This window comes from Bubalus bubalis, chromosome 6 (genome assembly GCF_019923935.1).
Source record: "Bubalus bubalis isolate 160015118507 breed Murrah chromosome 6, NDDB_SH_1, whole genome shotgun sequence".
NCBI classification, from domain to species: Eukaryota; Metazoa; Chordata; class Mammalia; order Artiodactyla; family Bovidae; genus Bubalus; species Bubalus bubalis.
In genome coordinates this window covers 95698783-95726628 of record NC_059162.1, presented here as the reverse complement: position 1 = coordinate 95726628, position 27846 = coordinate 95698783, and the positions used below count along the sequence as shown (strand labels likewise).

Genomic DNA, 27846 nt, shown 5'->3' with positions numbered 1-27846 from the left:
CAAAAGCCATGCCTTTTTACCTTCACATCCACTCAATCTACTCTCTTCCTTATTTTAGCAAAAGGCAGCACCATCCTTCCAGTCTTTTAAGGCAAAACCTTTGGGGTTACCATTAACTCCATTTATTTTCCTTCTCTCCTCTAGACATTTTCCCCATTGTGCAGAGATTTGGACCTTTGTTCACTATTGTAACCTCAGCCCCTGAAATAATGGCCCTTAGTAGGTGCTCAATAAATGTTTAATAATGAATAAATGTTAAATAAGTGAATAATTAAGTTAATTGAATTAAATGACTTGAGTATCAAGTCAACCTGTTTATTCAATAAATAAAACAATTACACATTGTGATAAGGTCAACAAAAGAATCCAAAATGCAGTATTTGGGTGCAATCTCAAAAATGACAGAATGATCTCTGTTCATTTCCAAGGCAAAACATCCAATATCACAGTTATCCAAGTCTATGCCCCAATCACTAATGCTGAAGAAGCTGATGGTTCTATAATGAGCTACAAGAACTTCTAGAACTAACATGAAAAAAAAGATGTCCCTTTCATCATAGGGGACTGGAATGCAAAAGTTGGAAGTCAAGAGATAACTGGAGTAACAGGCAAGTTTGGCCTTGGAGTACAGAATGAAGCAGGGCAAAGGCTAACAGAGTTTTGCCAAGAGAATGCACTGGTCACAGCAAACACCCTCTTCCAACAATACAAGAGATGACTCTACACATGGACATCACCAGATGGTCAACACCAAAATCACATTGATTATATTCTTTGCAGCCAAAGATGGAGAAGCTCTATACACTCAACAAAAAACAAGACCGGGAGCTGACTGTGGCTCAGATTATGAACTCCTTATTGCAAAATTCAGATTTAAATTGAAGAAAGTAGGGAAAACCAATAGACTATTCAGGTATTACCTAAGTCAAATGCCTTATGGTTATACAGTGGAAGTGACAAATATATTCAAGGGATTAGATCTGATAGACAGAGTGCCTGAAGAACTTCAGATGGAGGTTCATGACATCGTGCAGGAGGCAGAGATCAAGACCATCCCCAAGAAAAAGAAATGCAAAAAAGGCAAAATGGTTGTCTGAGGAGGTCTTACAACCAGCTGAGAAAAGAAGAGAAGTGAAAGACAAAGGAGAAAAGGAAAGATATACACATCTGAATGCAGAGTTCCATAGAATAGCAAGGAGAGATAAGAAATGGAGGAAAACAATAGATGAGAAAGATTAGAGATTGCTTCAGGAAAACTAGAGATACCAAGGGAACATTTCATGCAAAAATAGGCTCAATAAAGGACAGAAATGATATGGACCTAACAGAAGCAGAAGATATTTAGAAGAGGTGGCAAGAATACACAGAAGAACTATACAAAAAAAAAAAATCTTAATGACCCAGATAATCATGATGGTATGATCACTCACTTAGAGCCAGACATCCTGGAATGTGAAGTTAAGTGGGCCTTAGGAAACATCACTACGAACAAAGCTATTGGAGGTGATAGAATTCCAGCTGAACTATTTTAAATCCTAAAAGATGATGCTGTGAAAGTGCTGCACTCACTATGCCAGCAAATTTGGAAAACTCAGCAGTGGCCACAGGACTGGAAAAGATCAGTTTTCATTCCAGTCTCTAAGAAAGGCAGTGCCAAAGAATGTTCAAACTATCGCACAATTGCACTCATCTCACATGCTAGCAAAGAAATGTTCAAAATTCTCCAAGCAAGGCTTCAACTGAGAATTTCCAGATGTTCAAGCTGGATTTAGAAAAGGCAAAGGAATAAGAGATCAAATTGCTAACATCCACTGGATCATGGAAAAAGCAAGAGAGTTCCAGAAAAACATCTACTTTTGCTTTATTGACTACACCAAAGCCTTTGGCTGTGTGGATCACAACAAACTGTGGAAAATTCTTCAAGAGTGGGAATACCAAACCACCTTACATGCATCCTGAGAAATCTGTATGCAGGTCAAGAGGCAACAGTTAGAGCCAGACATGGAACAACAGACTAGTTCCAAACTGGGAAAGGAGTATGTCACAGTTATATATTGTCACCCTGCTTATTTAACTCATATACAGAGTACAGACTTTATTTTGGGGGGCTCCAAAATCACTGCAGATGGTGATTGCAGCCATGAAATTAAAAGACGCTTACTCCTTGGAAGGAAAGTTATGACCAACCTAGATAGCATATTCAAAAGAAGAGACATTACTTTGCCAACTAAGATCCGTCTAGTCAAGGCTATGGTTTTTTCCTTTGGTCATGTATGGATTTGAGAGTTGGACTGTGAAGAAAGCTGAGCGCCGAAGAATTGATGCTTTTGAACTGTGGTGTTGGAGAAGACTCTTGAGAGTCCCTTGGATTGCAAGGAGATCCAACCAGTCCATTCTAAAGGAGATTAGCCCTGGGTGTTCTTTGGAAGGAATGATGCTAAAGCTGAAACTCCAGTACTTTGGCCCCCTCATGCAAAGAGTTGACTCATTGGAAAAGTCTCTGATGCTGGGAGAGATTGTGAGCAGGAGGAAAGGGGACAACAGAGGATGAGATGGCTGGATGGAATCACCAACTTGATGGAAGTGAGTTTGAGTGAACTCCGGGAGTTGGTGATGGACAGGGAGGCCTGGCGTGCTGCGATTCATGGGGTCACAAAGAGTTGGACATGACTGATCGACTGAACTGAACTGAACTGAACTGACTGACAGAGTACATCATGTGAAATGCCAGGCTGGATGAAGCATAAGCTAGAATCAAGATTGCTGGGAGAAATACAATAACCTCAGATATACAGATGACACCACCCTTATGGCAGAAAGCAAAGAGGAACTAAAGAGCCTCTTGATGAAAGTGAAAGAGGAGAGTGAAAAAACTGGCTTAAAACTTAACATTCAAAAAACGAAGATCATGGCTACTGGTCCCATCACTTTGTGGCAAATAGATGGGGAAGCAACGGAAACAGTGACAGACTTTATGTTCTTGGGCTCCAAAATCACTACAGATGGTGACTGCAGCCACGAAAGTAAAACACACTTGCTCCTTGGAAGAAAAGCTATAAGCAACCTAGACAGCATATTAAAAAGCAGAGACATTACTTTGCTGAAAAATGTCCATCTAGTCAAAGCTATGGTTTTTCCAGTAGTCATGTATGGATATGAGAGTTGGACCATGAAAAAATCTAAGCGCCGAAGAATTGATACTTTTGAGCTGTGGTATTGGAGAAGACTCTTGAGAGTCCCTCAGACAGAAAGGAGATCCACCAGTCCATCCTAAAGGAAATCAGTCCTGAATATTCATTGGAAGGACTGATGCTGAAGCTGAAGCTGCAATACTGGCCACCTGATGAGAAGAAAGACTCATGGGGAAAGACCCTGATTCTGAGAAAGATTGAAGGCAGGAGGAGAAGGGGATGACAGAGGATGAGATGGTTGGATGGCATCACTGACTCAATGGACATGAGTTTGAGAAAGCTCTGGGAGTTGGTGATGGACAGGGAAGCCTGCCATGCTGCAGTCCACGGGGTCGCAAAGAGTCAGACATGACTGAGCAACTGAACTGAACTGTGATCAGGTCTGGGAAGGAAAATACTATGGAAAAAAATAGCAGAGGGGTTCTAGCTAGGCAGGGTAGAAGTCTTTTCCCTGAGAAAAAGACTGAAATGAGACCTGAAGGTTTATAAGGAGTCATTGTGAAAGAGACAGGCAAAGAATATCCATACAAAGTCCTAGAGCTAAGTGAGAACTTAATAGGTTCTTCAGTTCAGTTCAGTTCAGTTCAGTCGCTCAGTCGTGTCCGACTCTTTGCAACCCCATGAATCCCAGCACACCAGGCCTCCCTGTCCATCACCAACTCCCAGAGTTCACTCAAACTCACGTCCATCAAGTTGGTGATGCCATCCAGCCATCTCATCCTCTGTTGTCTAGGAAGCAAGAAATGGCCAGAGGGTCAGAAGAACAGGAAGCGAAGGGACAGAGATATCAGAAGACATTGGAGAGCTGGCTAAATCATACAGGCTTTTGCAGACTCCAGTAAGGACCGTGGATTTTATTCTAAGGTCACTGAATTCATCTGTCTTGTCAACTTTCTAAAGAGTGTGGAGTAATGTTAAGACCTGAGGATTTGGATCCCTGTTCTGCCAGACTTACACTGTGTGACCTCTACCAAACATCACTCCTTTGGGATAACCATTTCTGACCTGCTTCCTCTGGATCTGTCTTCAGATTCAAGTGAGATTAGCCAGGGATCATCAGAGGTGTCATTGCCAGGGCCTGTAGGGCATTTTAACCACATTGTTAAACACACAGACCAAGTGAAAGGGAAAGCTAGAAATGGATTGCATTTAAAGAGGTTAAATATAGTTTATACCAGCAAGGGCTGTTTTGCTATGGTGACAGTTAAAAGGCATTTTCTAGCAATGCCTGGGGGTTTCCAGCCAAGATTCCAGCTAAGTGCCTGGCATTTGAGAAGGGAGGTTGAAAAGTGACCTACTAACAGGAAAGTACCTGGAGCCTAGAGCTCTGTGCTGTTAAGACCACAAAGTTGGGGCTGGCTTTGTCAATCCCTACTTCTGATTTGGCCATGAACCCTCACCCAAACTTTTACCTCTGCAAAAACTTGCTAGGTCTCATCTCCATGCTTAGGGAGAGTTAAATATAAACCTAACGAAACTGCCTTGAGGTCAGGACAGCCCCAAGAATTACAAAAAGGAGTAGGACATGTGAATCAGGCTTGCCAGACCCATGTGTGCTGGTGACCTGAGAGCCAGGCTGGAGTTCTAGGTCAGCTCCAGTTGGGCAGGATAGTAGCTACAGGTAGCTACATCTCGTCCATCTTCAGACAGTTGCCCGTGGCTGCTCAAGGGAAATTGAGGCAGTTCAGGGAAAAGGACCAGTGTTATACACACGAACATAGCCAGGTCAAGCCCAGGCATGGGGTCTAGGCACTCAGAGCAGACTTAATAATGATGATGCCTTTTCTTGAGTACAGACCAGGAACCAGGAGTTTAAATACACTCTCTGTCATCTTCCTACACCCCCTTTGAAGTATGTAGCATTTTTCCCACCTTACAGGTGAGGATTCAGATGCAAAAGAGTCTTGTGACTCTCCCAGCATCTACAGGTTGTCTGTGGGGAAAATGGGATTCTAGCCCAGTCTTTCTGACTCCAGAGCTTATGTATTCTTTCTACTAAATTTCATTATCTTTCCCAAGATATCTGCTTCCTCCCTTCTCTCACATAGCCTGAGGGAGGGGACATGTAAGGCACTTTTGCAACAAAAGTCTTTGCCCCTCAAAGGTGGAAATTTAAGAATATCATCATTGTTTTCAGTATCAGCATAATCATCTAACCAAGATCCCTTCCCATGCAGCTGTGCCTTTACCCTCCGGAGACCCAAGGTTATTCTTCTCTCATTCGCGTGAAATCCTTGAACTTGGTGTAAGAGTTAAGATAGTAATTCTTAAAATGTAGTTCCCATACAGGCAGCACTGCCTATCAATTAAAAAAAAAAAAAATACAAGTTTTAAGGCCCTACCTCAGGATCTACTCAATTGGAAATTTGGAATAGGGTCCAGAAATCTGTTTTAACAAGCATCACTGGTGATTTCGGTGCATACTAGAGTTTGAGGAGCACTGAGGAAAAGGCATCCGCCAGCTGCTATAATGGCTTCCTAGGTGGCACAGTTCCCAGGAGGTAAAGAATCCTCCTGCCAATAAAGGAGACACAAGAGATGTGGGTTCGATCTCTCAGTCTGGAAGATCACCTGGAGGTGGAAATGGCAGCCCACTCCAGTATTCTTGCCTGGAAAATTCCATGGACAGAGGAGCCTGATGGGCTACAATCCATGGGGTCACAAAGAGTCAGACACGACTGGGCATGCTCAAAGGCAAAGCTACTGTAACAGAAAACCTCCCCCACCCAGAGAAGTTTATTTCTCATCCACACAAAGTCATAATGGGTGTTCCTGATAGGTAGGAAGCTTTCCTCCAAGTGGAAATTTACAGACCCACGTGGGTCTATAAAGCCATCCTGTGGCTTCACCATCCCCTAAGGCCCATGACTCCTCTGCATGTAGTCAGCAGACAGGGGAAGAGAGGGGATTACATGTGGGAGGTTTCTATGGAGCCAGCGGCAGAATTACTTCTGCAAACCCCAGGTAAGAAATGTATTTCCATGTGCAAGTGGTACTTGCCTATCACTGGAAGCAACAGCTGGAACCTGCAGCTAAACCTGCCCACTATGAGGTATGTGGGAGATGTGTGCCAGGCTGACACTGGTGAGAGAAGCAGAACTGTCACTGGGGCCTCTCCCAGAGATCCAAGGGGATGAAAGCAGTGGGTCAGAAGCAGGGACTCAGAAACATGAGCTGTAACTAGTGGGAGAGCGCAGGAAGTCTGCCATGGTAGAACTTGGCCATATGGAGAGACCCCTGGAACTTGGTGACTTGCCCACCCCCATAGCAGACCAGCACTTCTATCCCTTGCAATTTCCCCATTCCCCACCCTAGCCAGTTTCCATCTGTTCATTCCTCTTCTCTAAGAATCCCCGACATGCCACGTGGCTGCCTTTCTTCCGGCCCCATCCTACTTATAAGTCCTGCTGCTGCTGCTGCTAAGTCGCTTCAGTCGTGTCCGACTCTGTGCGACCCCAGAGACGGCAGCCCACCAGGCTCCCCCGTCCCTGGGATTCTCCAGGCAAGAATAGTGGAGTGGGTTGCCATTTCCTTCCCCAATGCATGAAAGTGAGAAGTGAAAGTGAAGTCGCTCAGTCATGTCTGACTCTTAGCGACCCCATGGACTGCAGCCTACCAGGCTCCTCCGTCCATGGGATTTTCCAGGCAAGAGTACTGGAGTGGGGTGCCATTGCCTTATAAGTCCTGGCTCTCCTCTAAGGTAAGACACAGGTGCCATGGAAAGAGCTTGAGTCTGGGGTCAGACCTAAGTTCAAATCTTGACTGCATCACAAGATTTGCAACGGTTGGTTCCCTTGTCTCATAAAATAGAGATAAAAGTATTAACCTTAATGAGTTGCGGTGAAAGCTAAATGAGAAAATGTATTTCAATCACACATAGTAGATAAGGAAGCTATTTTTGTTGTGCTGATCTTATGACCATGTGTTAAATCTTTTCTCCTAAACTAAAAGATCCTTGATGGCAAGGACAAGGCTTCTTGAGAATACTTAATCCCCAGCACCAGCTTCTGGGGCAGTGCCTGGAACCTAGTAGATGGTTAAGAAATATTTGTCAATATACAGTGTTCTGTTAATATAAAAAAAAAAAGATCCTGATATGTGACAGGTGGTAAAGACACACAAATCCAAAGTTTGGCCCATCCTCTGGGACTGGCATCCAGTTGTCATCATTCTTATACGCGGCAAGAATTGGACTCATTATTAAAATCCCTCCAAGTAACTTCCTTACCAGCTGTCCTTCAGGCTGCAATAAGATGACAAAGATCTGACATCTTCATCACACAATTACTAAAACATCCTTCTTGAGTTGCCATTTTAAAATGTTTGCCTAATTTAGCTGGAATTTGGGTTTAACTACAGGAAGAATGTGGGCTTGAATTTGGGGAAGGAAGGAATAGATGACTGAGGCCCTTAGACTCACTGAAAGACTTCCTTGCTAGAGAACGCCCAAGTAACAATGGCCTAGTCAAATAAAGCAAGTGACACAAAAGGAACCTGGAAACATCTTTTTTTTTTTCCAAAGAGCCTTGGAGCAGGAGTACGAAAAGGTCTCACTGCAGCTAAAAATCCTTCAGTGTCTTTCTAGGGCTTCAGGACACAGGTCAAGATGCTTGACCTGGTATTTAAGATCCTTCCTTCCTTCCTTGTATTTAAGATCCTTCCAGGTTCTGGCCACACCTCCAGTCTCTGCAATCTTGTCCCCTCCTCCCATCTCTGATCCCCACTACTACATACCCCACTGACTGTGTGGACCTTGGGGCTCTTCCAGCTTCTCTCCTGACCAGGGCCCAGTTTTATTTCTTCTCCTGTGCAATGGGGCTGGTCTAGTCCATCAGCCAGCAAATAATTATTGGGGATTTGCTATGTACCCAACATGATTCTAGATGATGAGGGTAAAGCAATTAACAAACAGATAAAAATCCCTTGGCCTTAAAAAGAAAATAGACAACAAAAATGACCAGATAAATGTCAACAACACTGCCTTTTAAATGGTGATAATTGCTGACCGTATTAGTTCATTTTCCCTTTTTGCTGGCACTGGTGAGTAAAGGTAGCGAAACAAAACTTGTGCTTGATTCAGCGTATAAATGTTTTAATTAATTTATTTATTTGGGCACTAATAAATGCCACATTTATTACCATGTGGCATGTGGGATCGAACTTGTGCCCCTGCAGTGGAAGCTCAGTCTTAACTACTGGACTGCCAGGGATGGCCCTCGACGTACTGTTTTAAACATCTTTCTTTGCTGTTCTAAAGACTCAGAGAAATGCCCTGTACCTTCTCCTACCATTGCACTGAGACCCATTAACTGATATTTACAGCACATTATATTGTCCTTCTGACTAGATCAGTAGCTGCTTAAGGGCAAGGATAGAGTTTCATTTTCGTGAAGGCACCAGAGATTATCTACTGAATAAATGGGAGAAGGATTGTGTCAACCCTGGCCTGTCTGTCCACTGACCCTTAGTCATAAACCCTTTTCAATATTTTTCAATCCTTTCATTCTTTTCTGCCTCACAAAGTTTCTGCAACTCGTGCAGTGGGCCTGTCCTGGTTTCTAAAGGGGTCTACTGGGGTTAAAATACCTTGGAGCTGAGATCCCTGTGGACATTCTGGAAATACGCACAGCTATTTTCCAACCCAACTCAACAAAAATAAATATTGCAAAAGTCATCACCTGGTGAGCATCTTCAATTGCCAGGCACCATGCTAGGCCCTCGAATAGAATGTCTTTCTAGTAAGTAAAAAAATTCTCCTTGGTAATCCTCACAGCGCCAGTAACCGTGAGAAATACATGGAAATTACTAGCTGCTATCAATATTACTGTGTCTGAAACTACCGTTTTCCCCTGCATTAGAACAATCTGAACATTGTTAGGCAAAGACATCTAAGCAATTTTAAAATTATTTGAGTCATGACAGAGAGACTCACAACTGAAATATTTACCTTTCAATTTCAGGTGAGGATGTTCCCAGAGATGGAAGATGTGACAAGTTCCCGCATCACATGAGCATCAGAGAAAAGTTCCCCTGACAAGTCACGTGCAGAGATGGGAACCGCTGATTAAGGAGAGGATTAATTTTATCTTCCAAGAATTTCTGTCAGGAAAATACTCTCAGGTTTGTAGAATGGTGAGGCTGGAAAGGTCTTTTGAGGTCTCCGGCTCAGCCCCTTGGCCTGAGGGATGGGGAAACAAAGGCCCAGCGATCAGAATCGCACCCTAATTGTTCAGATTGCCTTTTTATATGCCCCACACTAAAATTCACTGCAGGAACAAATGAAACAAATAAAGGGGGTGTTTGGATCTTGAGTTGAGTATGGATATCCCTTTACTTAACAAATATTTATTCTTTGCCGGGCACTGTTCTAGGCACTGGAGATACAGCAGTAAACAAAGCAAACAAAAATCTCTGCCCTCATGGAGCTTACACTCTAAAGAGAAGAGGTGGACACTAAAGATGCATATGCATACAGGACTTCCCTGCTGGTCCACTGGTTAGGAATCTGCCTACCAATGCAGGGGCCATGGAATTTGATCCCTGGTCCAAGGAGATCTCACATGCCACGGGCAACTGAGCCCATGTGCCACAACTACTGAGGCCACGAGCTGCAACTGGAGTAGCCCATGCCCAGCAACAAGACCCGTGATGCCAAAAATATAAATAAATTAATTGCTGACTTTTTGCTGTTTCAGTCATTAAGTTGTGTCTGATTCTTGTGATTCCATGGACTATAGCCTGCCAGGCTCCTTTGACCATGGGATTTCCCAGGCAAGAACACTGGAAATGGGTTGAAGTAAATAAATAAATATACATACAAACATAAATAGCAAAGACTGCTAAATGACCATTAAAAATAGAAGTATAAAACAGGAAGGTGACAAGGAGGGCCAGTGGAGGAGGGGATGGAAACTTAGGTAGAACAGTCAAAGCCCTCACTTAGAAAGTGATAGAAGGAAGGGAGCCATGTGGACACCCAGCAGACAAAATTCAGACAGAAGGAACAACAGATGTAAGGGCCTGGTGAGTCCAAAGAACGCTGCGGAGGTCCATGTGGCTGGAGCATAGGGAGTGAATTGCAAGACTTTGGACATGAGTTCAGAGAGCTAATGAGGAGCTGGGGAGGGGTACACCATATCCTGAGGGTTCTGTGCCATCAGTGGCTGGTTTCCTCTTGTATTCATCCTTGTTTTTACTTCTCCCTTGCCCTATGACTTCTGACTAGGTCTGGTCGATGGAAGGCACTGGTAGGAGATGAGAGAGAGGGAGAGGGGAAAAAAGCCAAGTATATCTCCAACTCTCTCTGTTTCAAGTGGTATATCTAGCAGGGGCCACAGCTTCTGATGGGTCCAGCTCCCACCAGACAGGCCTACCTGGTTCTGGCTCCAGAGAGACAGGTCTAGCCCTTGGGTTCCCTTTATTCCAGCATCCCAAGAGGAAGTGGCCACTCCCTGCAATCTCAGGGTTGCTTCATCTTCCCTTGGTTGCTATTCCAGATTTTCTAATGCCTTTGTAATAAACTCCCTGTATTAAACAGTCTCTTTTAAATTCCCTAGAGTGGGTTGTTTTCCCAGCTGGACCCTGCCTTTATGTAGGCTGCATAGGCCCTTGTAAAACTTGAGCTTTTGCTCTAAGTGACACGGGCAGTCACTGGAGGGCTCGAGCAGAGGTTCATGAAGGGCTTAGAAAGTCCAGATAAAGCATTTGTTTCCATCAGCCTTTCTTGAATTGAAGACACCTGTCCAAAGTCACACAAAATCTGTGATGGAACAGATACCTGGTTCCTGCTCCTCTGCTCTCCACTCAGTGTTTAATAAATGGCATTGAGGATCCAGAGATTTGAAAGACAAGGAAAGGTTTTCATATTCTCAAGCAGTTTGCCCAGGACTCCAACTTGAAGCCCTTTGGTGGTCAGGAAGGGAGATGACACTGCTCAGAGGGAGGCTTTCCTGGTTGGTTTCCCAGGAGTGCCAGCAGAGTAGAGAAGAAAACCCAACACTTAGGGAGCCTTTGCAATATCCTAGGCACCTTGCCAGGTAATTTTGCATCCAGTGGCTCATTTAATCCTACATGGACACTACTCAGTGGGTATTTTTATCTTTATTTTGCAAACACAGCTTCTGAGTTTCAGAGAGGTTAGGGAATTGGTCCAAGATCACACACCCATTCCATTGACAAGTAGACCAAGGATTAATTAAGACCCCCAAGGTGGCCATCCAGGCAAGGGAGTAGGGAAGTCTTTGGAGAAAGGATTGGACAAGAGGCCAGATCTTTGAACTAAAAGTCATTTGGCCTCTCTGAGTCTCAATTTTCTTATCTATGAAGTAGGAATAATATCAAAGATAATCCATTTCAAAGAATGGTTTTGAAGGTTAAGATAGGCTACTGCATGATAAAGACTTTGTACATTTTAAAGCTGTATGCCAAAAGCTCTTAACTTGAGGTCCAGGCCTGAGCTTTGAGGTCCATGAACCCCTTGTGGTCGTTATAGTTGTTCAGACTTGAGGTTGATGCTAAAATTTGTATGTACTTTCCAACTCCTGCATAAGATGTGACTTCTCTGTTTGTCTGCCTGTGGCAGGAGAGTCTGTGGCTCCCAATAGCAGATTCTCAAAGGAAAAAATGACCCAAAGTTGGCTAGGAAGCACCCTTCTAGACAAATCTTACAAGTATTACAATATTAATAATGATTAGCATGCTATGGTGATTGTCACTACATATACATTTACTGAGCAACTACTACATATGTGTCAGGCATAATTCAAGATTGAATTAGAGAAATCCATGACCCCACATGGCTCACAGTTCTGTGGGGATAATGAACCAAGTGCAGTGGGCAGGTTTCTTGGAGAAGGCAGAATATGAGCTGGATCCTAAAAGATGCTGCTGCTAAAAGATGCTAGGATTCTTAACAGGTGAAGATGATACACGGGGTTGCCAGACAGGAGAGATGTCTTGAACAAAGACATGGAATGAAGAAGGTGGCAGGGCCTGCTTAGAGAATGCTCAGGTGGGATGGAGTCCAGGCTGAGATGTGGGATGAGCAGAAGAAGGGCCCAGCTATGGACACCTTCAGTGTCAGCCAGGATGCAAACCTTTCCCTCTGTCCCACTTTCTCCAGCTCATTCAGCCCCTTCTCTTCCCCAGCATGCATTTCAGGGCTGAATACCTATGGATGCTTGGAAGAGGGAAACCCTTAATCCAGATAAAAGCAAGACAGACTTGGATCCCAGTCCTAATTCATCTACTATCCAGCTATGTGACTTTAGGCAAGATCCTTCCTCTCTTTGAACCTCAGTCTCTTCATCTCTAAAATGGGAATAGCCATACTTCTCCTGCCTGTAGCATCCAGTAGGGTGTTCAGTCCTTAGTGGAAGCTCATTTCATGTCAGTTGAACTGGACTCTTGCAGGGCATCAAATGAGGCGGTAGATGGTCATATGATTAGAAAGATAAACCACAGACAGACACAAAGCCCTGTGTTATTGCCATGGTCACTGACCTTGAGCAGTTCTCACTGCATCCAAAGACTCTCAGCCCTCTCTCTGCACACCAAGGTCCCTCTGCTGCAGAGGAGACAGGAGGGACATTTATCAATTGCCTGAACTGATGCCAGACATTGGAAACCTCCCAATGCATGCTAATGCCATCGACCCTCACAGAGATGTGCTGGATTTTCAAACAAGCATATTTGACTCTGATTCACCTCTGGAGAAAAGAAAAGTTACATTATGGATATGAAGAAATATCAGGAACAAAGTCAGTCATCCAAACAACAACAGTTCTCTCCAGGCTTCAAGTTTCCCAACTTCTGCTTAGATTCAGGTGACACACCCTGGTTAGAGAACCCACCATGCCATCCACTCGTTTGATTATCTAACAAATGCTCACTTTGAGCAGACCCCGGTAGCACCAAGAGAACACAGAGCAGACCCTGTGCTGAAGAAGCTCCCGGTCTAGGGGCAAGAACAGGGCAGAACCATGGACCCAGACCACTGGGTAAGATGGTTCATAGGATTGAGTAGCCCAGAGTGCTGTGGGAGCCAGAGAAGGGAGCACTCACTAGCTTGAGGTGCACAAAGCCAAAGAGGTTTTGAAGATACCAGACCCTCTGCAGGCTGGGCGCAGCTGCAGCCACAATGCTTCTGCCCATATCGTCTGCGCACCTGCCCACATCCTCTGCACCACCACACCAATGACCTGCAACCTTTCATCTGCTCCAGGGCATTTCATGCATTCACACCCCTGATTAGGTATGCAAAATGAGGCTTGGGAACCAATAAATGAACCCTTTTCCTGGAAGAAGATTCAGACAAAATCTCATAGGGAGAAGCCCCTGTTGGCTCTTAGAATGAGTATAAGTTCACCCAAGTTGTGGGTCAGGTACTCCGAATGGCATGTGGGCAGAAAAGAAAACATGGGCAGGGGGTGGTACAGAGTTCAGTGTAGCTCGAGCATAAGGGGAGCGTGGGGGGATGTGGAAGTTGAGGCTGGGGGCTGGGACAAGGTGGATGAGGGCCTTGGATACAAGCTAAAGAGTTAGGACTTTATCCGGTAGGTGATAGGAGCCCTTCATGGGTTGAAAGCAGGATAGTGACTTGATCAACCATCAGAGTGACCACAGCATTCTTGAAGCAGATTCAGAAGGGGCCATATTTTGCACATTGAAGGAGAAAATCCTACAATCTGACTCAAAGGTAAGAAAGTGCACTCCAGGCCCTAACAGAGCCTCAGCCAATGAGCAGTCGCTTCCCCTGCTAGTCTGCAAGCGGCCCAGGACTTCCCAAGGTCACCATTCCTGACAGCCTTTGATGTCTCCAGCAATTCTCCCCCACTCTTCTAAACCATCACCTTTCAGCAGGTTCTACACCAAGGACAGATTTGATGGCGAGCAAATGGCCCAGTGGAGAAATAAAATGCTTGTGTTTCTTCAGCAGAGAAAGCTGCTGGGGTTTTTTGTTAACATTATTATTATTTTTCTCTGAGCCGTACAAGTGGCAGAACATAATAATATCATTTATTCTAACTCGCTCCTGCAAATCAGAACTTTTTAATATTTTCCTTTCAGATGAAAATGCCATTTATCATTATCAAATGAAGTGCTAATGAAAACAACATGTATAAGAAACACATTCACACAGCAGAGCATGATGGAGCACCTTGTCAGCAGTCCATAGTCTTGCCGTTAATTTGATTTCTGCCAAAAATCACTTAAGTGAGACTTGGGGATTTTTTTCTCAGTGCTCCAGGCCTTTCTACTGAGGCCTGTTTATGCCCCTCTCCTGAGAATGCTCTGAAATCCTGAGCCAGTTTTAATCTGACTTTTAATGGAACTCCCATTGATTGCATGAGGGATGTGTACATGATGAGGAGATGGGGTCATGCTTGCCCTTGTGTGCATCACTGCTCATGTATCTCACCCAGGATGTATGTGGCTGGTAGACTTTGGCTGCTTTCTGTTTAGGTATGTGTCTGTTATGTGTGTGTGTATGTGTACTTCAATCTGGGTGTGCCTCAGTAAGTGATTACGTGTTTGTGTCCTTAAACCATGAGGACAGTATTTATGCCTGTTCGTTCCCCATTGTAGGCCCATCATCCAGCCTGTTGCCTGACACATGCTAGGCACTCCATAAATAGTTACTAAATGAATTAAGTGAATATGCCTGCATGTCTTCACGAGGCCTGCATTTTTGTCTGTATGGGTTCATATCTGTGTGACTTGTACATGTGGGACCTTCAAGGTAGGAACTATCCCTTATCTCTTGTGCTTCATACAGTGCCTGGCACATGGGAGGCTCTCCGTAAGTACCTGCTGAGTGAAAATGTCTAGGGGTTTCCACATATTTTTTTTAAATGCATAATATAAAATCAACAATTTTGGAAATTTTTCTGGTGGTCCAGTGGTTAAGACTCCACACACCCAATGCAAGGCTCTGGGGGTTTGATCCCTGGTCAAGGAACTAGATCCCTCATACCACAGCTAGGAGCCTGCATTCCACAACTAAGACCCAGTGTAGTCAAAGCAGAAATTAACCATTTTTGAGTGCACAGCTCATTGACGCTCAGTATAAATTCACAGTTGTAAAACCATCACCTCCATCTAGTTCCATAACATTTTTATCATCCCCCCAAAGAAACCCTGTACCCATTAAGCAGTCACTCCACATCCTCCTGCCGCCAGCCCCGGGCAACTGCTAATCTATTTTTTGTCTCTAAGGATTTACCTGTTCTGGATATTTCATATAAATGGAATCACGTGACTTTTTGTGTCCAGTCCCTTTCACTTAGCATAATATTTTCAAGGTTCTCCATATATGTTTTCATGTTTCTGTATTTAAGTCTGTTATTGTTGTTTTAAGTCACTAAGGTGTGTCTGACTCCATCACAACCCCATGGACTGTAGCCTGCCAGGATCCTCTGTCCATGGGATTTCCCAGGCAAGAATACTGGCTTGGGTTGCCATTTCCTTCTCCAGGGGATCTTCCTGACCCAGGGATCCTGCATTGCAGGTGGATTCTTTCCTGCTGAGAAACTAGGGAAGCCCATTGGTATGTATTACGTGTTAGATTTTCGGCACAACAGGTGTATCCCGAGGACCTTGCATAGGGTCCAGCAAGGAACAGCTAGCAATGAAGAAGCCTCCTTTTGCCATTTCTCCATCCCCTTTCCTGTCTGGCACTACTGAGCCTTTGGGTAGTCTGTTCCTCAGCCCAGATCACCTTTCCTCACTCCCACCTCTGCTATAGCCAAGCTAACTCTGAATGATTCCTTAGTGATCTGCCCAAGTGTTATCTACTCCAGGCAGGCTTTCCTGACCCCAGGCTGGGTTACAAGAGCCTCCTCTGGTCTCCCACTGCCCCACTGTGCAGTCATTGACAGTCTACACGTCTCTCTCTCTTTATTGGATCATGGGCTCCTAACTGACAGAACTGTATCTTCTTCACCTTTGTAGTCCCAGTGCTTAGCATGTTTAGCTTATAGTGGGTAGCCATAAGCGTCGGTTAAAAGAATGATTTTTTTTTTTTTTAGTAAAAGATGTTCCACATAGACAGAGCAGCCTTACAAAAGCCCTGAGGTATGAGAGGGTGCATTCATTTTCAAAAATTTCTGCAGTTTGACATGACTTGAACCCCGGTGTAAATCAAGAGGAAATAAGAATTTAAATAAGAAGCAAGAAGCAGGAATATGTCTATCGTGAACCACACTGAAGACAGTGGAAAGTCCTAGGAAGGTTTAAGCAAGTGCATGACATGGTCGATCCATGAACTAGAATGATCGGTCTTGCTATCAGGTGGAGGATGAGTTGGAATGGACCAGAATACACGAGGAGCATTTAGGAAACTGCTGCAGAAGCAGGCGAGTAATGAGGGTGGCTTGGTCCAGCATGGTGGCAGTGGAACTGGAGACAGAGACTTGAGCAGCGCTCAGAGAAGTGTGGTCTGCAAACTGGAACTGATTTGTGAGCTATAACCAGCCCATAATGAAAGAAGTACAAAAAGGGAAAGGTAAGAGTAGGGACTTAGAAACCTTTATAGAGATTTGATATTTCAGAATAGCATTTTGATATTGCTGAGATGTTCTTATTGTATTTTATAGGACTGTTGGTCCAGAACATAGCAAAAATGGAAAAATTAAAGGTCCCTCACCACAGATCATTTACAGGACATGCTAATGAGCGGGGTATGTTAGAAACAGGGAGAGAGGAACAAGGATGTCCCCAGCAAGACTGTCAATGACACAGGCCATGTCTGAAGGCTCTCTGTGTCCTCAAGCAACCCCCAGGGTTCATCAGGATGGAGGGTGAACAAGGTCGAGGCTCCTGCCGAATGCCAAGAAAGGTATCTTAGTCTGTTTGGGCTGCTATAACAAAATACCATAGACTGGGTGACTTCAACAACAATAAATTATTTCTCATGGCTCTGGAGGCTGGTGAGTCTGAGATTAGGGCATCAGCAGATTTAGTGCCTGGTAAGAGCTCACTTACTGCTTCATAGTCAGTCATCTTCTTGCTGTGTCCTCACATGGAGGACGGGGCAAGGGAGACCCCTCTGGGGTCTCTTTTATAAAGTCACTAAGATCATTCATGAGGGCTTTGTCTCATGATCTCATCACTTCCCAAAGGCCCCTACCTCCAAATATCATCACGTTGGGGCTTAGTTTTCAACGTATGAATCTTGGGGAGACACAAACATTCAATCTATAGCAAAAAGTGAGGAAAAAAGCTGGGCCCAGAAGGAAAATGGGCTCTGCGTCCAGGTGGTCAGAAGCTGCAGAGGCGTCCAGCTGTGCTTCCTTCTACCACCAGCTCTGCCCTTGCTCTGCCTAAAGGAACAGGACAGCATGAGCTTCTGTGGAAACTGGAGGCATGGAAGACTCTTCCTTATCCTGCATTTAATCAGCCACCAAGCACTGTGATCCCGAGAGGCAGTCAAGTGTAAGGTTGAGAGCATGAACTCTGGAGCCAGATTTCCTGACTTTGAATCCTGCCTCCACCGCATATTAGGCATATATAAATATATATACATCAAGTGCTTAGAACAGTGCTTGGCATATGATGAGAGTTCTGTGTCATGGCTGTTATGGTTAATGCTATTATACTAGTTGCTTCTACTTCCTACGTGTCACCTGGATAAACCTGCCCTCTCTCTATGCTTACCCACTGTCCCAACCCAGGGAACCGCCATTTTTCTCCCCAGACACAGCAGCCTCCTCTCCCCCAGTGGCCTCCATGTCTTCCATTGGAGTGTCCTTTGCTCCACTCTTGCCCCAGAACACTCTTTCTGAACCTTGAATCTGGCCATGCCACTTCCCTGCTTAAAACCCATCAGCGGCACTCCACTGTCCCCAGGAGGAAGTCCATGCTTGCAGATATAACTCACTATGCCCTTCATGAGTCAGCCCTTTTGATCCTCTCACAGCCTCAGCATTTGCCTCAATTGCCTCCACACTCCATGCATCAGCCTCCTGAGCACTTCTCAGCTCCCCACAGGGGGAGCTTTTGCATATTCTGATCTCTGTGTCTGGATCAGCAGCCCCTACTCCTTCATCAGACCAGCTCCTCTGTCTCCTTCAAGCTACAGCTTCTGAGATGCAGCTTCTGACTCCCCAGGCAGAATGAGGAGCCCATTTGCTGTGTTCCCATAAGCCCCATCCCTCCTCAACAGCGCTGACCACACAGTGTTGTCTTCCGGTACATATCTACCTCCCCAGACTTGAGCGCCTCCAGGGCAGGCTCTGGGCCTAACCCATCTGTGCAGATGCTCGACAAACCCATATAAAATGGGATTGAACTGGAACCAACCCAATATTGCATTTTAAGAGCCAGAAAGCAGAATAAAGTGGCTGGATCCAACTTCTCCAGGAGAGGCTCGTGCGTGGGCAAAGGGAGCAGGGGATGTTCTTTTCTCACACAGTCCTCTTCCTGCTGCCAGCCCCCTTCTCGCCATGTGAGTCTCGTGAGTTGACTCCAGATGGGATGGGCTTGGCAGTGGCTGCCTGGCTGTGTGCCCACCACCCGTGGGCGCCCAGGAAACACTTGCTGAAAGGAGCTGAGGACCATCCAAGCAGTCCAGCTCTCCAACTCCTGCCAGGAGGCATTGGAGACAGGAGTAGGTGGCAAGCAGCAGGTAGGTCACCTGAATGTCCAATATCTCTATGAACTGGAGTCCATAATCCCTACTGTAATGATTGTTGTGGGTGGTCAAGAAGGTCACAGATGTGGGCACATCATAGGCACTTTTTATTCCTGCTCAACCCTTGTTAACTTTCTTGGCATCACCAGGGAAACTGAGGTGAAGAGAATGAGAAAAGTCACAGATTTGGGTAGGATCCCACTTCATTTCAGTGTAGATAAGAAAGCCCTCTGAAAATGTACGATATCTGCCAAGGACTTGGCTTGTTTTTAAAAGCCCCCATGGGTGGTGAACTGGGCACTGATTTATAATGTTTAGGAAGCAGAGATAAGCAGTTCAGGAAACATAAGGTTGTGTGTATATGGAAGGCAGGTGAACTGAAACACTACTGTTGAAAAGAGCTAACATTTATAGAGAGAACAGTGCTATATATATATATATATATATATATATATATATATATAATCCAGAGCATCTTCTTTCTGTATCCACTACCCCTAGACACTCACATACTTAGGGGTTGACTGTTCTCTTCATTTGGGAACTTGACTGAGAACAAGCTTTGGAAATTTTGCAAACCCGAGTCCACATTCTCGACCAGCTCGTCCTGTTAGTCACTTAGTCCCTTCACCATTCAAGTCTCAGGCTTCTTGTTTGTAAAATAGAGACTGTCATACCCACTGTGCAAGTGTGAGGATTGAGGGAGGTAATGTATGTGAAGTACCTAGCTCAGCTCCTGGCCAGTTGTAGATGCTTAATAACTGTATTCCCACTCCCTCCTACTCTTCCTAATCATAAGCTCCCTTATTTACTTATTTAATATATCCTGTATGTGTGTCTCTCAAGCTCCATTCTAAGATCTGGGAAAGTAAAGACCAGGATGTAGCCTTCCTTGCCTTATTCAGAGCACCTAGTTCACTTTTAAAAATAATAAGAAAGATGGGAAAAGAGAAATAAGTTTTCTCCATTTAGCCTGAATATGGTACGCTGAGAAAGACTGCGACTTTAAAGTCTACTCAATATAAGAATTTAATTCTCCCTAACTTTTCTCCTTCCTTTTCTCCCTTCCTTTCTCCCACAAATGTTTATTTTCCAATCCTGGAAACACAAAGATAAATAAGACATAGTCCTTACTTTGAGGAGTCCACATTCTAATGTGGGAAACATCACGTAGACAGATGTTCACAAGACACGGGTGCCTCTATGGTGCGTGATGTACATGCCCACAGTGGAGACCAGTGCTGTGACAGAGGGAAGCTCCATAGTGTGGAGGCCACAGAGGACACCTGAGAATTCAGAGAAGGCTCTTTGGAAGAACGTACTCATGGGCTAGATCTTAACAGCAAAGTGGGAAAGTGACATGCAAGAGCAGGAATGAGAAGACATAGTAAAAGGAGTGCAGCCATCAGTCAGGTAGACTGCAGTTCAGAGCCTTCTCCCTATGTGACTCAGGATGACCCATGTACCCTCTATGGAATTCAGTGTCCTCTTCTGTAAAGTGAAGTAATAATACCTGCAGAAAAGGTTACCATAGGTTTGTTGGCAATACAGAAAGGACTTGCCATAAAATAAGTGTCAATGGAAATTAGGTCCATCCCACCAACCACCACTGGGACAATGACCTTTCCTAAAGGAGTGTGTGAGTGTGTGTGTGTATGTGTTAGTCGCTCAGTCGTGTCTGACTCTTTTCAACCCCATGGTCTGTAGCCCACCAGGCTCCTCTGTCCATAGGATTTCCCAGGCAAGAACACTTCAGTGGGTTGCCATTCCCTTCTCCAGGGGATCTTCCTGGACCAGAGATCGAACCCATGTCTCCTGCATTGGCAGGTGAGCCACCTGGGAAGCCCATCATCTACTTTTCTAGATTTGGGACATGCAGTTCAGGAAAAAAAATCCCTGACTTTCTTCCTCCCTTTTCAAACTGAATAAGTTCCTGAACTTGTCAAGTTCAGTTCACTTCAGTTCAATCACTCAGTCACGTCTGACTCTTTGCGACCCCATGAACTGCAGTGCATCAGGCCTCCCTGTCCATCACCAACTCCCGGAGTTTACTCAAACTCATGTCCATTGAGTCGGTGATGCCATCCAACCATTTCATCCTCTGTTGTCCCCTTATCCTCCCACTTTCAACCCCTCCCAGCATCAGGGTCTTTTCCAGTGAGTCAGTTTTTCATATCATGTGGCCAAAGTATTGGAATTTCAGCTCAACATCAGTCCTTCCAATGAACACTTGGGACTGATCTCATTTAGGATGGACTGATTGGATCTCCTTGCAGTCCAAAGGACTCTCAGTCTTCTCAAAACCACAGTTCAAAAGCATCAATTCTTTGGCACTCAAGAACGTGTCAAACATAAATGCAAAGTTATGAAAAAACAATCATAAGTGAAAACTCCAGTTATTAAAATGTATGGGGACTAATTATTGATCTGATGATATGCTGAATAAAAAGAAAGCGACATGCTTGGATAAAGGCAAATCTTTTAAAGTCATAAATATGCATGTGTTTATTTTCCTCCTCTACACTGGAAGCTGCGGTAGGGTGTATCGTCTTAACAAATTACAAGGGGTGACAATGCCATGTTCAGCCCGATGTGTGATGTCTCCCTGCTCACTTATTAACTTCTGCCAAATTAAAACAAGGGCACCCTCCCCAGCATGGGACACAGGAATGTGTAATGCAAATATGGAATGCTATTAGGAAGACTGCCGGGGGAACCTGTACACCGGCTTCAAGTGGTTACCAAGGAAACTGATGATACTGCCAGCAGAGGGCGCTGCTAGGAGGGGCAGCATCTTGGTTCTATTCCTGGAAGGGTGGCCCTCCCCGCCAGCTCTCCCTTTCCCCTACAGGCAATCGATCCACCCGCTCCTCCCACGTCTCACCACTGCCCTGCAACTCCCTTGCACAATAATTGCCACCCCTCCAAACCTTGGTTTTCTCACCTGCAAACTGGATCTCCTAGTGTGTGTGCACGCGTGCTGTTGTGTCCAACTCTTTGTGACCCCATGGACTGTAGCCCACCAAGCGCCTCTGTTCATGGGATTTTTCAGGCAAGAGTACTGGAGTGGGTTGCTATTTCCTCCTCCAGGAGATCTCCCCAACTCAAACTCACATCTCCTATGTCTCCTGCATTAGCAAGCAGATTCTTTACCATTTGAGCCATTGGGAAAGCCCAAATCTCCTAGTACCAAGAGATTCAGTATAATGGTGAGAAGCTGAGACTCTATCCAGAGTCAGGAAGACCCCACATTTTAGCTGTGTGATCCTGAGCTGTAATAACCTCTCTGAACCTCAGTTTCATCAATTAAATGGGGAAAAAACAGCCATGTAAACTTCAAGGGATTGTCTGAGAATCAAGGAATATAATACATGGAATGCAGTTAGAGCTAGGCTACATAGTAGATCTTCAATAACTTGTCAGCTATTGTTATTATTGCCTTCCTCACAGCTAAATTAAATCACATAAAGTTTGTGAAAGCAATTGACACTATGCCTCCTCAAAATATTTTCTCAAATGTAAACAAATGGCTCTAAATTCACTCCCCTCAAAAGACCTCACAGCTTACAGAGACATCAGCCAGGCTGGCTGATCTCTGTCAGGTCTGGGCCCCAGGACCTAGCACAAGGGCAGCCCAGGAAAAATGAGCAGAATCACTAAACTTTACCAGATATTAGTTCTGGGGAAGGCTCTGGGCTAAGCAATTCACAAACGCAATCTCACTGAGTAGTGTAGTCCTTCTTAAGGTAAGAAGCAGACCACATAGTTTTTGTGGACTCAGAGACGTCAAATCCCTTACCAAAAGTCACACAGCTGGTGAGTGGTGTAACCTGACCAGACTGTGTCTTTCTTCCCCAGAACTTTCATCACTTCTGAACCTAACCTTAACCACTGCTTCTTAGAGGGGAAGGAAGGTGGAAGGAGGAGAAACTACTTCACTTGCCCCTCTCAGCTTTGACTAGAGCAGGGTCATTGGTTGGGAAGCTGTTTCGAGCTTCCAAAAGGGAAAGGTGGCCAAAGGTGAACACAGCCTCAGCAGTTGGGAGTAAGGGGAGAGCTCAGGCATTCCATGGTGGAATGGAGACGTGTTTCGGAAAGGGCACCTTCAGGATGTGTTCCGTTGGTAAGTAAATGAGTGCTGAGGAAGAGGGATGGACAGATGGGAAGATCATAGTGCTGTTGTCAGAAACATGGGCTGTGAATCATCACCCTCATCATTGCCTGAGAGGTAATTTCATGCCACGCCCTGAACTAGGTGCTTTACATGCATGATCCCATTCAGGCCTCACAGCAACCCTATTAGAAGCTATTATTGTCCCCATTTTACATATGAGAGCACGGAGGCTTCCAAGCAATAGCCTGTTTGGGACAATTTATATTGCCAGTGACTTGAACCTTATAAAATAAATATCTCACCAGCCCCTTTTAACCATGAAATATATGCCCTAGCTACTCAGTCCCTTCCCCTGACGCAAAGAGGTTGGGGTGTCCTATGCCCCTACGTTTGTCCTAAAGTCACAATTCCAGCATCCTGGCACCAGACTGTCCCTCCTAAATTGTTCCTCAGGCACCTCTCCCAGCAAGTTTAGCGAGCCTGCCTACCAAAAGAACTTGGAGGCACCCAGGAGTTCTCGAAGGGGACAGGCAAATCAGCATCTCCCCACTGATGTACCTAAATCTCTGCTGTCCACCCAATGTCTACATTCCCCTGTTTCTGAATCCCTGAGTTCCCCACCCCACTGGCTCACTCTGCAGCTTGGGTGTCAGACTCACAGCTACTCGGAGCCCCGGTCCCCAGAGAGCTATCACAATTGGGTAAATGCAGCTGCTCTTTTGAAGGAGTAAGTTGAGGGCACTTAGCAAATCAACTTCCTAATGAATCTTTTCAGGTCTGGATGGAAGCTGTTCCGTTACTATGGAACTTGGCTTGATTTGGAAATTAATGTGGTAATTTACAGCCACTCTGCCAGGCAAGAAGATTACAGGAGAGGGAGGGAGAGAGTGAGAGGAGAGAGATGTGCAGCAGCAGAGCCTCAAGAGGCGCCAGCCTGGGGCACGTCTGGAGAGCTGGGCCACACACACCATGTGGGGGCAACACGGTGGCTTCTGCCAGGCTGGTCCTACGTGGGTCAGAGGCAGAGAAAAACACTCTTCCAAGCAGACCCCAAAACTGATGACCTAACTCCTCTTTAGGGATTTGACTCACCAGTACTGTTAATTTATATTTTTCTTGAAATGTACTCACTTTTTATCTTAAATAAATTTTATATCACATCATACATGAAAAATCTATGTTACATACCAAGAAAAGTTAATGTAAAATTAATTACACTGAAAACAAAATTATTACATTTCAGAGAGGCCTTTGCCCACTAGAGGTTGAGTCTGAAGCTTCCTTTCTATTTGGGAAAAACCAAATATTAGAGAAATACTCAAGACAGAGTGTGAAACCAAGGTATATGTACCTTTTGATATAATCAGACAGATTGAAAGAAGATTTAAATGGAATCCACTTTCTCAATGTATGAGTTCACTGCTATTTCATTCAATGACCTTTGCAGTTTATGTATTTGACAAATGTTTACATAGCACATACTATGTGCCAGAGGCTGTTCCAAAAGCTTTTTTAAAAATTAATTCATTCAATCCATTTAATTCATCTAATAGTCCTACGTGGTTCAGCATTCTTCAGCATTCTTCCTGTCTTTAGAGAGAAGAAACTGAGGCACAGAGAGGTCCAGGAACTTGCAAAAGGTCACCTCAAACCATCTTACATGGCACCTAAAATCATGCATGCCCTGGTGAGAGTGGCCCAGGCCACTGAACAGACCTGAGCTGCAAGCGCATGGTAAGGATACTGTTCAGGCTCAGAGTTCTGAATAGCTGCATGCTGATTCCTCAGTGGCAGTGTCTGTGGGAGGCCCCCATCAGGCCGCCCCTCTGGGGCCCTCTGGGGCTCTCTGACTGTGAGTCTGGGTTTTATGACTAGTAGAGGAGAAACACTTGGATGCTAATCCAAAGAAGAATTCCAGAGAGAAGGTAGTGGAGTTTTTGTTTTGAGGGGAGGGTGTTTTTTTTTTTTAAGAGTAAAGAAATACACACAAGCTTGAGAACCACTGCTTTTTTCTGTTAACTACTGAAGGACGTTTCTGAACAGTGCTCCAAGGACCAGTCTAGGGCTGCAGCTGGACATCAGGTGGTTAGATCTGAGTTCCCCTGGCACAGGAGTGGCAGCAGGGGTGCAGATGGGACCTGTGGAGAGACGAGGGGCTGTCTGCTGAGGGCTTCTGTGATCAGCCACCTCTGCAAGTGCAGGCAGGTGCCCTCAAGGAGCCCCACTCCAACAGTCCCACCCGGAAGAGGCTCTGCCTGGTTCTGGCCACAGAGGGTAAGATGTGGGGCAACCTTAACCAAAGCTTCTAGTGGATGGTGGGAACCCTGCATCTTTACTGTGATAACCCCACAGTATTTCGGAAATCATTAATGCATCATTTTCTTTTGCTTCTCCAAGTACATGAGCTTTGCCCAGTCCAGTGTAAAGTTGAGAATCTTCCAGAAAGAATTTCAGAGAAAGATGAAGTAATATGTAGCTTCCAGTATTTAAAAAAAAAGCCAGAATTTTATCTTGGCTGAAATTGAAAGCAGTATTTTCCCTGTAACTAGTTGGGGGAGAGAGGGGACTCTCAAACAGAATGCCTGAGCATCAATAGAAAAACTAATGCAATCCTTCTGCAGAGTTGGGCTAGAGTGTGAGTTAAATTTGAGAGTTCATGATAGTTAATGGACTTCCCAGATTGCTCAGTGGTAAAGAATCCACCTGCTAATGCAAGAGATGCAAGAAATGAGGGTTCAGTCCCTAGGTTGGGAAGATCACCTGGAGTGGGAAACGGCAACCCACTGAGGTATTCTTGCCTGGAAAATTCCATGGACAGAGGAGCCTGGCAGGCTAAAGTCCATGGGGTCACATAGTGTCAGACATGTTTGAGTTACTGAACACACACACACAGGGACAGATAATAGTTAACATTGGCTGAGCATTTCCTTTGCATCAGATTGTTCATTTGACAAGTGTTCTACATACACAGTCTCACTTAATCTGAATAATCTTGAGGTTGGTGCTAAATATTGTCCTCCTTTTATAGACGAGGAAAGGGAGGAAGCTTAGTAGCTTGGCCAAGGAGGCAACTGTACCCAAGAAGCAACCAGTTCCCTCAGCCACCATGACTCAGTTCCCGGAAGCAATCAGAATACATGTCCAGCGAGAGTCTGTCTCCAAGACACACATTCTTAGGCTCACATCACTCAAGGGTTCATGTCATATCAGTGTTGGGCTCAGGTCAGTCAAGGACTCACCAGGGAACTTCCAGGTAAGAATCTCTGTTCTGTATCTCATGGATGCTAAAGCCCACAGAGGTTCTAAAGGCAACTGGAAATACACAATCCTGGTCTGCCTCCTCTGGGCACCTCCTAGGACCTTAAACAGACTAGGCACTTGCTCCCACATTCAGATTCCATATCTGTAAATAACTCCAGGGCTTGACACATTTACTTGGCAGCCCATTGAGTGCCCCCAGCTGCCACAGGCTCCAAGCATTAGCCCACATGAGTTACAACACTCTTCCTCCCAGGCGGCAGCTCAAAGGTCAAGCAGGACCTGGCTTTCCCTCTGACTCCTGGGACAATGGAGAAGGCCCCTCCCGTTTCCACCTTTCCCCTTCCCTCTGCCCTCCAGACACAGTCCGGCAGAGAGGGGTCTGCCCCTGGCGTACCCAGACCTCTTCTCCCCATCAGGCCTTGGGCCTGGAGGTCAGCCTAGTTCTGCTACTATCTACCACACGACCTTCAACAGAGAAGCTACCCTCTCTGAACCTCAGTGTCCTCATCCACTAAATAAAGGATTGGAGGCTCTCAGGTTTAGCTTCTACTGTTCCTGCTGCCTGGCAAATCCTCCCTTTACTTCTTAACTGGCTAACTCTTGCATCTTCCTAGACTCAACTTATGTTATTGGGACAAGGAAGTCTGCCCCAACTTTCATCTTCTACCTCCTATCCCAAGCTGGATTGCACCCTCCATGATAATATTAATTACTTTATTAAGCACTTACCATATGCCAGGCGCTTTTCTAAACATGCCATATATATCGATTTATTTGCTTCTTGCAACGCCACTGGGTGAATACTATTAGTATCCTTATTTTACAGAGAAGGAAACTGAGAAATAGAGGCAAAATGAATGACTCAAGTTCACTTAGCAAATAAGTGGCAGAGCTGAAATTCAAACCCCTGCATGGTTCCCGTGAGTGATGAAAACCTGTGAGAATGTACGAAGGAAGTCAACTTGCCTTGTCAGAGTTCCTGCTTTGATATATGAGCCCATTCAGGGAGGCCCAAACAAAATTTTCAGCCAAATTACATCTTTTCCCTGGGCAGTTTTATTCCTCAGGGATAGCCTCAAATCCAACTTTGTGGCCAAACTCCCAGCATCCATGGTTCTGTCTGTTGACATCGTCAAGCTGACTCTCGGTCCACTCAGAACGGAAGTCCTGGGTGTGGAGGCACAAGGGCATGGCAGAGTTGTCAGAGAACTTGGGCTCAGCATCTGACATTTGGCGTGATTTTAGAAAAGTTCCTGCTCCTCTCTGAACTGGTTCCTCATTGAAAAATGGGGATACAATACCTACCTTACAGACTGTGAAAAGATCAAAAGCTTGCTGAAGTTGGGGGGGAAAGATGGTGGGGGGAATCTCACAAAAAACCCTGGGCAAGAGAGAAATATTTGGTCCACAATTACTCAGCCAGCAGCTACCTGAGCCTGGTGCTGTTGGTGTTAGGACAAGAAAAAAAAAAAATGCCTGCTCTCTCAGAGTTTCCATTTGAAGGTGACATTTGCACTGGAGTTATTTCCCAGACCTGCTCTTCCTGAAGGAGCCTGTCTCTATGAAACCACCACATTCTCCCACATCGGAACCTCAGAATCCTCACTTTCGGGCACCCATAGCCCCACTCACTGCTGTCTCCTCTTCTC

General features: G+C 45.1%; 1 long non-coding RNA gene across 1 annotated transcript; it reads left to right on the top strand.

Annotated features, from left to right (window-relative positions):
* Positions 1–9152: 9152 nt before the first annotated feature.
* Positions 9153–9879, top strand: LOC123333929. The gene is made up of 2 exons (XR_006551523.2): positions 9153–9311; positions 9563–9879. It is a non-coding gene; the product is annotated as an uncharacterized LOC123333929 (long non-coding RNA).
* Positions 9880–27846: the final 17967 nt, after the last annotated feature.